Source organism: Gopherus evgoodei, chromosome 3, assembly GCF_007399415.2.
Source record: "Gopherus evgoodei ecotype Sinaloan lineage chromosome 3, rGopEvg1_v1.p, whole genome shotgun sequence".
Lineage (NCBI taxonomy): Eukaryota > Metazoa > Chordata > Testudines > Testudinidae > Gopherus > Gopherus evgoodei.
This window is the reverse complement of record NC_044324.1, coordinates 13,320,586-13,331,769: the sequence shown is the minus strand read 5'-3', so window position 1 is coordinate 13,331,769 and position 11,184 is coordinate 13,320,586. Positions and strand designations below refer to the sequence as shown.

The following is an 11,184-nucleotide window of genomic DNA, read 5'->3' as shown; positions in this document are numbered from 1 at the left end:
TTAACCCTTAGCTATCTGTTTATGATACAACCTCCCTTCGATGCCTGTTCCAGAGCTTAACTCCCAAGAGAGGTGGCAAGTGTTTCCTAATATCGAACCTGACTCTCCCTTGCTGCAGATAACGCCCATTACTGCTTGTCCTACCTTCGATGGCCAAGGAGAATGGTTGATCCCCATCCTCTCTATAACAGCCAGAACATATGTGAAGACTGTTATCGGGTCTTCTTTTCTCAAGACTGCACATGTCCAGTTTTTGTTAACCTTTCCTCCAAGGTCAGGTTTTCTAAACCTTTATCCTTTTAGTTGCTCTCCTCTGGACTCTTCCCAATTTGTCCACTTCTTCCTTGAAGGGCGGTGCCCAGAACAGGAGACAGAACTGCAGCTGAGGCCTCCCCAGTGCCCAGGGCCGGCTTTAGCAAGTGCGGGTCCCGCTTCGTACTCACCCGGCGGCACTCCGGGTCTTCGGCGGCACTTCGGCAGCGGGCCCTTCACTTGCTCTGGGTCTTCGGCGGCACTCAAGGACCTGCCGCCAAAATGCCACCGAAGACCTGGAGCATCACCGGGTGAGTGAAAATTTAAAAGGTGCCAGCGTGGGGCCCAATTCCGGGGAACCGGGCGAATCAGTCTAAAGCCGGCTGTGCCAGTGTCAAGAAGAGTGGGATGATTACCTCCCCATCTTCCATACGACACTCCTGCCAATACACTCCAAAAGGATATTAGCCTTTTTCGCAACTACGCCACAGTGTTTCCTCATGTTCACATTGTGATCCACTGTAACCCTCAGACCCTTGGCAGCGGTACAATCCCCTAGCCAGTTGTTCCCCAGTTTGTAGTGGTGCATTTGATTTTTTTCCTTCCTAAGTGACATATTTTGCACTGATCCTTGTTGAATTGCCTCTTGTTGATTTCAGACCCATTTTCCGATGTCTCAAGGTCGTTTTGAAGTCTAACCCTGTCCTCCAAAGTGCTTGCAACTCCTCTCCGCTTGGTGTCATCCACAGATTTTATGAGCGTACTCTCCACTCCATTATCCACCTCAGTAATGAAAATACTGAATAGCACCCAACCCAGGGAATATGTAGTTATGGGAGAATCCTCCCTGAGGGGCTGACAGGTCCCTCCTGAACACTCAGCATCAGGCCAGGCAGTGTCCTGACGTCCTGCAGCCCAAGCGGTGCCTTGGCCAGACATGTGAAGCCTGGTTCCACGCTCCATTCTGGCTAGCCGCTGCTCTCGGGAACAGGCTGCATTGATTGACTTCACCAGGGTGTGGGCTCCCTGCGGGCCGGCCTCAGGGACCACGTCTTAGAGCTTCGGGTGGGGGATGCTCTCGGGCTTTGGGTTCAGCTTTGGATATTCTAGCATGCCCTGTTAGAGTGGGGCCAGCTGGAGCATGGACGTGGCTGCCAAGAGAGGGTGGGGCGGAAGGGGTGTGGGGCTGGGACTTGCCTCTCCATCCGGCAGCGTTGCCAAATGGGTGTGGAGAGTCCCACTGCTGGAAGAGGAACTCTGGGCCAGTCCTTCAGCTGCAGAGCTTGGGTCTTTCTGCTCACACCCAGGCCTGGCTGTAGCTCCGGCCCTTTGGCCCAGACCTTGCTCGAGCACACGGCTGTTGCCTGCTGCTGCGTGATGAGTTTGTTGCTGACAGCGTCAGTGCACACGCAGGATGCACATGGGGCCAGAGAGTGGGTTGCACGTGCAACTGTCTATCTGGCATTTCCTAACTTGACTTTGCAGCCTAAAGAGCATTCTTTGAATGTAGGTTTTTGTATGTGATTATCAATAATAATGTGTCAAAATGGCAGCTGCTTAATCAGCAGATCTCTTTTCCCCTGAGAGCCTTGCCGAGCCACCATATGACACCTCCAGTGAGGTGTCCCTTCTTGGGCATTAATTGCCCCCTAAATTACAATCCAGAACATCCGTGCAATCCCATGGACAGCAGAGCAGGTTGCTTAGGTGCAACAGACAGCATCTTGGCCCTGCAAAATGTTTACTGGGAATGATGCATGGGAAGGGAAGGACCCAGCTTGACTCTCAGATTCCAGGTGAATCTGCAGAGCTGGAAAAACATCACATACAAGAGCTAGGTATTATTATTTTAACTGACATGCTGATCTGAGCTGATGTGGAGTCAATGAGAGAAATGAGCACAAGTTAGAGAGAGATTTTAAATGCTAGTTGGTGGAGGAGACTTGTTACTAGGCCATGAGGACTTTCACCCCGACAAATCCAGCCCAGGTGAGACATCAGCGAAAGCTGTTATTCACAACAAACTGGAGTCGGTCAAGAAAGAGTTAAGATTGAGTGTGTGTTTCCATGGAGACCAGCTAACGGCCCAAAATAATATTGCATTGTTTGAAACAAAATTTCTACAGCCCAACCTTAGCCAGTCTGGAAATGGCCAGCGAAAGGATCCATCTGGTTCCCCACTGCCATATAATTCCCATCACGACTCCCACCCCACCCAGCCTTCCCAGCCTGAACTCTGGAAAGGAGACAGGAAAACCAAGCTGACAATGGGACAGCTAGTTTCCGCCTTGAATGATGGGCCTTTGTGACATGAGTTGGTGGGGGGGGTTCCATCTCTATCTCAGTGGCAAGCATCTGTCTGGGGGGAAAGCCCACATTTGTGACTGTCACAATTGGCCCCATGGTGGCAGTGGCAATGGCAGTGGAGATGCCAAGAGCTGAATGGGGCATAGAGGAGGTCAACATCCTCACTTAACCACTTAAACCACCAATGTGCCCCCCACCCCCCGGGGTGTGGTAAAGCTGGAGTTCTAGTTAGCTCTGACTGGATACTGATGGGAGGGCTGGGGGCTGATAGATCGGCCTCTGACTTCCGTGGTAGCTGAGGGAAAGGTGGTTGGCAGGAAGGCTGTCTTGGTGCAGGACAGGGCAGGATGGGGCTTTCCTGCAGGAGGCTCACTTGTTCAGCTTTCTAGGGGGGTGGAGCTATAGGACTGGCTCCGCCTCTTAGTTCTCCCAAGACCACCTCCAACTAGAGAACGTTTTGTAAAAGCCTCCTTAAGTGGTGGCTGCCATGGAAGCACATTAAGATTATGTTTGTTGCAGGGGGCAGCTCTGAAGCTTTCACAGCTCTAGACTGGGCGAGCTGGGTGGGGTTCAGAGAGATCCCTGGGCTGTCCCAGTGCATGACTCATAAAAGGCATAAGAGCGGCCATACTGGGTCTGACCAAGGGGTCCATCTAGCCCAGTGTCCTGTCTTCTGACAGTGGCCAATGCCAGGTGCCCCAGAGGGAAAGAACAGAGCAGGGAATCATCTAGTGATCCCACTCATCCAGTCCAAACTTCTGGCAGTTGGAGGCTAGGGACACTCCGATGATGAGATTGCCTCTCTGCCCATCCTGGCTAATAGCCATTGATGGACCCATCCTCCATGAACTTATCTAGTTCTTTTTTTAACCCTGTTATAGTTTTGGCCTCCACAAGATTCTCCGGCAAGGAGTTCCCCAGGTTGGCTGTGCATTGTGTGAAGAAATACTGCCTTTTGTTTTTTTTAACCTATTTCCTATTAATTTCATTGGATGATCCCTAGTTCTTGTGTTATGTGAAGAAGTAACTAACATTTCCTTATTCACTTTCTCTAGACCAGTCAAGATTTTGGAGACCTCTATCATATCTCCTCTTAGTCGTCTCTTTTACGAGCTGAAAAGTCTCAATCTTTTTTAACCTTCTCCTCATACAGAAGCTGTTCCATACCCCTAATCATTTTCTTGCCCTTTTCTGAACCTTTTCCAATTCCAACATGATTATTTTCTGTCCTATTTTCTATCCCTTTCTTAATGATTCCCAACATTCTGTTTGCTTTTGTGACTGCTGCTGCGCATCGAGTGGATGTTTCCAGAGAACTATCCATAATGACTCCAAGATCTCTTTCTTGAGTGGTAACAGCTAATTTAGCCCCCATCACTTTATACGTATAGTGGGATTATGTTTTCCAATGTGCATCACTTTGCATTTATCAACATTGAATTTCATCTGCCATTTGTTGCCCTGTTGCACAGTTTAGTGAGATCCCTTTGCAACTCTTCACAATCTGCTTTGGACTTAATCAGCTTGAGTAGGTTTTGTACATCTGCAAATTTTCCCCACCTCACTGGTTACCTCTTTTTCCAGATCACTGATGGATGTGTTGAATAGGACTGGTCCCAGAACAGACCCTTCAGGGACACCACTATCTACCTCTCTCCATTCTGAAAACTGACCATTTACTCCTACCCTTTGTTTTCTATGGTTCAGCCAGTTACTGATCCATGAGAGGATCCTTCCTCTTATCCCATGACAGCTTACTTTTCTTAAGAGCCTTTGCTGAGGCACTTTGTCAAAGGATTTCTGAAAGGTCCCCGTTTGCATGGGGCGTTGTTTGGGTTGCCCAGGGCACTGCTCTGTGTGTGTGTGTGTGTGTGTGTGTGTGTGTGTGTGTGTGTGTGTGTGTGTGTGTGTGTGTGTGTGTGTGTAAGCAGAACTGCTCAGATGTGTGTGTCAGCCTCTGTACCAGGGACAGCTTTGGGCACCCCGAAGCAGAGGGTCTTTTTTAACTGTCAGCCCCATTTGTCACACTGCATGTTAGTGGCAGATCTGAGCCCAGTCACACAGCTCCCTATGCCAGGCTCTAACCATTAGGCCGTGCGCTACTCCCAGAGCTTATCATTAATCTGTTGTCTCTAGACAATAGACACCATCAGCATGATATTCCTCGCACCCAAAGGGAGCTTGGACTAGAATTCTTATCCTTCTGTGACTGGCACTCAGGCCCTTGGCAGTAGTAGGTCTTGCGTCCTGGGTTTGGCCCAGCCACCAGAGGGCACCCTCACTCATTCACACACTTGCAAGAGTGGTGAAAATGTAACACAGCAAACTGCTCTGCAGGGTGTAGAATTCACTGTGTCGTGAGCCGGGCGTCTTCCAAAGGAGTGTTTCTGGCCTAGTAGCCCTGCCTGCCAGCAACACGTACTCCAGTGTCTGACCCAGCACACCCAGTGCAATCCCCCCCGGTCCCAATAAACCTGGTCAGCCTGGAGAATGGTTCTTCTGGCATTGCTGTGATCACTGCGCCTCTGCCAGCCTTGGCACCACGCACTGGTCTGCCCAGGCAAATGCTGATCTCCCAGGAGCTCCTTGGGGAGTTATTACAGCAAGCCATACATTTAGCCCCAGGTGCACGGAATTGGGTTGCACATTGATTGCCAACAGCTTTGCACTCTACAGGCTAGATGGCTGGGATGGTGATCTTATAAACTGCCACTGGCACTTTATCAACCCATCATGAGGCCTGTGTGGTCTGGGGTGAGCGCACAGATCTGGGAGGCAGAGCTATTACCACAGACTTGCACGGAAAAGTTGTAGCTACAATGAGGTGGCAACATCCAGCAGAGGCTGCCTGGGTAACGTGTGGGGTGCTGTTCCAGGGGGCAGGATTGGAAGATCCTGCTCTTTACTGATTGCAGAGGCATGTCATTTCCAGTGCTCCAAGAGTCCCGCTGGTTGGGCTATGTTGCATTGGAACATAGGGATTTGGGGTGACCTCGAATGGACAGAAGACGCCAATCTGTCTGAGAGGGTTTGTTTGAATGTTTGTACTGAGCTGAGGGCTTAATTTTTGTGTGGCTGTTACAACAGGAGATCTGATGCCAGTGTGTTGTGGAGTTGTGATCTTCCCCTCCCACTCTCTGTTAGAAACACCCAAAGAATGTTTTTTCTGATTATTCCTGGTTTGACTCGTGGAATTTCCCTTTCTTTCTTCCCCCTTCCTCATTGACGTGCAAAACTTCGACCAAACCCTCAGATCTTCCCGCATTCCTTTGACCTGTCTTCTCTAACATAACCCTAGAGCAACATGTGTCTGTCTGCCTGGGAGTAAAATCCAAAGCAAGACTCTCTCCTGCACGTGCTTCTCCCCTTGGGGAGAGGAGGAGAGAACGAACATGGGCCAGATGTTCGTCATCGTCTTCTTCCTCTCGGGCACCCTTAGAAAAGCAGCAGGCTGGGATTCTAATTGAATCTTGCGATTCCAAAGACCCGGCATTGTGCCACCACTGCAAGCCTGACGGGGGCAGGTTGTCCACGATGTGTCGTGTTGTTTGCTCCTCGCCGCAGTCCCAAGGTGGCAATTTCGATGAGTTTCCATTTGTGGTGGAGAGATCCGCGCCTTCCACGCATTGTCTGACTGTGGTTGAGTGCAATCCGCTGTCTGCGGGCAAGGCAGAATCCCAGGGCTTCTTCCGTTGGCGCTTCAGTCGGGCTTGGGCCATGGCAAGCGGCCCCCGATTTGAGCCAGCGAGTGCTGGCGTCCTTGCCATTGGCCTGTAGTACTGATGTTAGTTACTCTCCTTAATGCGGGACTGGAAGGCACCCAGATACCAAGGTGATGAGTGTGGGATAAGTACCTACACAGGCCAGAATAACACCAATATTAACTCTTATTGGACATGTTTCATTGATAGATTTCCAGGCTCTCTGCAAAGGAGAACAGTGGCTGTTATCCACACGGCACACGCAGGAGAAATTAAGGTGCACAGAGCGGAGGGACTTGCCCAAAACACACAGCAGGTCCGTCACGGTGCGAGGACTCACCCCTGCGGCGCTTCCTGCTGGTGTCCTAGGAATTAGCTCTTTTTCCAGCTCCGGGGCGCCCTCTGCAGGCCGGTGTCCCACTTGCCTCTGGTCTCCGTGTCTCTCCCAGACCCCGGTGCCCCTCTCACGCCAGGATGCTGCCCCTTGGCAGTACCCCCACAGATCTGGGTCTCCCCACTCAGGGAAACCCCCAACCCCCTAGCCCCAGCTCGCCTCAGTCTTTGGCTACTGCCAGTCACCATCGAGCCCCCGTTCAGTGGGGCGGACGACACTGTAAGTGCCACTCATCATCGGCCAGGAGGGTTTGGCCCTGCTGCCTCTGTCTACCCTTGGGCTGCCCCTCTGCAACGCCAGTACCTTTTTCTGGCCTTTAACAAGGCCTGCAGCCTGGGGAGTTTCCAGGCCGGAGCTCCCCAGCTCCTCTGACCTTCCCCCAGCCCTGCTTCAGTCTTGGTACCCTCTCAGCTTCCAGGCAGCCAGGCCCTTCCCTCTCTACCACTAGTGAGAGACTCTGTCTCTGGCTTCTGGCCCCAGCCCTCTTATAAGGGCCAGCTGGGCCCTCATGAAGCCAGCCTCAGTCTCAATGGGGGGTGGCCCCCATCTGAGGCTGCTTTCCCCAGTCAGCCCCACTCTTCCTTCCCTGCCACAGCCCTCTCCCTGGGCTGTTTCAAGCCTTTTAAGGCAGGGGCGGGTGCCCAGCCCGCTACAAGGTCAGTAAACAGACCCCAGGTGTCCTGACTCGCAGTCCAGTGCTCTGTCCTGTAGACCATGCTTTCTTCTGTACCGTACTTCAAAGGGAACTGAGACCGGCGTGGTTCCTAGAGGGGACTGGCTCCTTCGCGCCGGTGGGGTGGCAGCTCTGGGCGTCTATCGCAGCAGTTTTAGTTAGCCTGGGCTGCTGGCAGGCAAACTTAGTAAAGGAGGCAGAAAGATTTGGGACGGATGCCTCAGGGCATTTCCTAATGGAAGCGCTGCCACCAGCCAGGGTGATCCGGCTTGTAAAGCTGAGCTATTTGGGGGAGACACACCTGCAGCTGAAGCTGTACGATCTTTCTGCTGCTAAAAAGGCAGATGGGCCAAATTCTGCGCTCCGGGGGCTAGCAAAGTTCCCAGAGACTTCGTGGCTCAGGTCCTGTAGCTCCTCCATGCTTGCCTGGCTCAGCCCAGGTCCCGGGAGGAGGGACTCTGGAGAGGAAGTCTTGTCTAGTGGATAAGACACTCAGAAGCTCTGAGCTGAATTCCTAGCTGTGCCACAGACTCCTGCAAGATTACTGCGCTGTAGGAGTAGGACTGCGCCCTCGGTCTCTCTATAAATTACTTCTGGCAGATACTTCTTCACCTCCGAGGGGGGTTGTGAGACTACCGCCACGAATCCTAGGGAGCTGCTTGGACGGCATGAGGGTGGATGTTATGTTGGGCACTGCACAGACACAAAGGCAAAGTTCCTGCCCCACAGCGACCGCAAGCAGAGACGTCGCACAGGGCTGGGGGGGCCTCTGGGTGCCAAACAGGGCTGTGGTGTTAATACTCTTGGGAGCTCGAGTCTGCCTGCCAGGTTTTGTTGAAGGTTGGTTGTATCAGTCGAAGCTGAGTACTGTTGACCTGAATATAGCCAGCCAGCTGCTAGCCCCATGGGCTCCACATTCTGAGTCCTTCTGCGGCACTGGACATGCCAGGGCCCTGTGAAGGAGCGCTCCACCCCTTAAGGGGCGGGCTGGGTGTAATCCAGGCTGTTGGAACAGGGCGCTGAGCTGAGGTGGGAGCAGGTCTGGCTGAGAGGCCGAGGGAAGGGCTGTGACGTCACCGAGCCTACAGGGGGTGATGCGCTCACTCTCTGGCTCCTGGATTCTAGCCTGCCCAGACTCAGAGACTTTGCATGAGCTTGGGACCCTGGAGGATGCTGTGGCGAGAACCTTATGGGCGGCCTGTTGTGCTTTCTCCTTCCCTGAGACCTGCTTCCAGGCGACAGACTGGTTTGGATTAATTTGTTCCGGCTTTCCCCCTGCCCAGATCCTTAATAGGGAACGTTTTGACTCCCCAACTGGGTAAAAGTAAGGGTGGGGGTCACCTGCAGTTCCACACCTGGACACCAGGGGGCGGGCAGGACTGTGCACACCTTTACAGTCTCCAATGTCTTTACAAACACAAACTGAACCACGTGCTCGCGCGCACACACACACACACACACCCTTTGACATATTTCTTTTCAGATTTATTGCTAAAGTTGAAGGGTCTGTCTACACTGCAATTAAAAGCCCATGCTTGGCCCATGCCAGCTGAATCGGGTTTATGGGGCTCGGGCTAAAGGGTGTTTAATTGCCATTTGGGATGGAGTCCAAGCTCCAGGACCCCGCAAGGTGGGAGGGTCTCAGAGCCGGAACATCTATGCTGCAGTTCAACAGCCCCTTAGCCCGAGACCCATGAGACCAGTCAGCTGGCATGGGCCAGCTGCAGGTGTCTAACTGCAGTGCAGACACACCCTGAGAGTTTGTGACAGGCCTGAGGTCACATAGCTAATTGGTGGGCCAGCTGAGGATACAACCAAGGTGTCCAGCCTACCTGCCTCTTACTCTGACCATCAGCCCCAGCCCGTTCCCACTTCAGCGTATTCCTTCTTCACCTGTTCTCAGATGTGAGTAATTTATAACAAATTAATTCATGGGGGCTTCCTCCTTCAACCTTCGGGCCATAAGGTGGTACGATAATGAGCATCTTGCTGGTTTGAACTGTTGAAATGTCTAAAAATAATAAAATACTGTAACAAATGTGTGGCCCTGTCCGCCATCCTAGCTGTCACTAGGTGCTCAGAACTTCATAGCAGTAGGAGGGATGGAATCTGGCTCCCAAAATGGAGGCCTGAGCCATTGGAGGTAATGGCGCATCTCCGTTAGTTGTTTGCAGAATAAGGCTTATGATACACTTGAGCCCTTCTGATGCCAAAGGCGGTGGCACAAAGGCCTACACCCCAACCTGCTTGTTACAAAGTGAACACTGGAAAATGGGATAGCAGCAGCTCTGGGCAAGGCACAGTGAGGGGGCAGGAGCTGGCTGATCGGGCTGCCCCACTAGGCTGGCTAGATTGCAAAATCCTTTTTGGAAGGGAAGAGGGGGAGGGAGAAATATTTGCTTTTCCCCTTGGTTACTGAGGAGAGCAAACCCTAAGCCCTGGGCTCCTTTTTGGAGGCTGTGAAAGCCCTGCTTGGACAGCTGCAATCCTTTCTCCACTTCGCGAGCAAGCGAGAAGGGAGTGGGTGGTTCGAGGGCTGAGGCCAGCTCCTCATACGCCCTCTGAGGACCTGATCTAAGTGTTAATGTCAGAAAAATATTGCAGCTATCCTCGTTATGAACCCCCCGGCTCCATCTGTTTGGCCAGTGACAGAATGCCCTGGCCAGCAAATGGGAACCGCATGCTGCTAATGAATTGCAGATTGAGTTATGCAGGAGAGCTGGGGATGCTGCATTTCACGGCTTAATCCCTGCTCAGCATCGCCTCTTAAAACAACGTTTCCTCAAGGGATCCGGCCCCGCCTGCGGTCAGGGAGTGACCTCAGCATTTTATCATTTCATATGCTGGCTGCAGCCCCTCGCAGCTCTACACCCAGCGTAACCCTTTGGAGGCTGCAGTCGTTTGCGTCAGGATCCAAATTGCATGCAGGCTCTGGGGGATGGAGGCTGGCGTATCACTAGCAGCTCCTCCTGCACACACTCTGTCAAGCCTGGTTTTTAGTGAGTGCTGAGCACCTGCCATTCCCTGTGAAGTCAATGGGAGCTGTGCCTGCTCAGTGCCACTGCAAATCAGACTCTCACTGCTGGACGGAATCAGCACGGCCCAGTAGAGAGGCCAACTGACCGCTTGGGTGCCTGGTGTCTCTTCCGGTCCCTCGCTGTACGGTGCTGCACAGGGCACTCGGATCATTTCACACACGGGGACACAGAGGCTCCCGGAGTTTATGGGCCAGGCTCCCCTACGTGGCCTCTGATGCTGGGTCCCTCGCCAGAGACGCCTTGAGATTGATTGACGGACATGCTGACCATCAGCTGCTCCAGTGGACTTGATTTGCAGTTGTGGGTGCTCTGCAGCTCTGAAAAGTGGGGCTGAAGTGTCTCAAAAGGAGCAGCCCCCAAAAACTGGAGGGATCCGGAGTTAGAGGCCACCTTTGGAAAACAGGAGCCTTGATCTCTTGTGCCTCAGTTTCCCCAGCTGTATAATGGAAATAACATTACTTGATCTACCTTTGTGAAGTGCTTTCAGATAAGGTGCCAAATGCTGTTTCACAGCGATGCTCAGTACTGTATTGTTGTTATAGCCTCCTAGGCAGTCACAGAGGGTATGGCTACACAGCACTGCAACACCTGCGGCTGGCCCATGCCAGCTGACTCAGGCTTGCCCTGCTGTTTCATTGCAGTGTAATCTTCCAGGCTCAGGCTGGAGCCCAGATTCTAGGACCTTGTGAGGTGGGATGGTCTCAGAGCTTGGGGTAGGTCTACATTGCAGTGAAACAGCTGGGCAGCCTGAGCCATGGGAGCCCGAGTCAGTTGGCACAGGCCAGCTGCAAGTTTTTCTTTGCAGTATAGACATAGCCA

The 11,184-nt window shown here is 52.5% G+C and overlaps 1 protein-coding gene across 4 annotated transcripts in view; it reads left to right on the top strand.

The window, feature by feature from the left end:
* SCARA5 (scavenger receptor class A member 5) overlaps positions 1 to 11,184 on the top strand; it is a 187,153-nt gene that overhangs the window by 50,333 nt on the left and 125,636 nt on the right. Inside the window, exon 1 of one of the 4 annotated variants that reach the window (XM_030555110.1) lies at positions 534 to 563. The exons of the other annotated variants lie outside the window; for them this stretch is intronic. The gene's annotated coding sequence lies outside the window, so the exon portion shown is untranslated. Of the gene's footprint in view, positions 1 to 533; positions 564 to 11,184 lie in introns of those variants that run through there. 4 annotated transcript variants of the gene reach the window in all.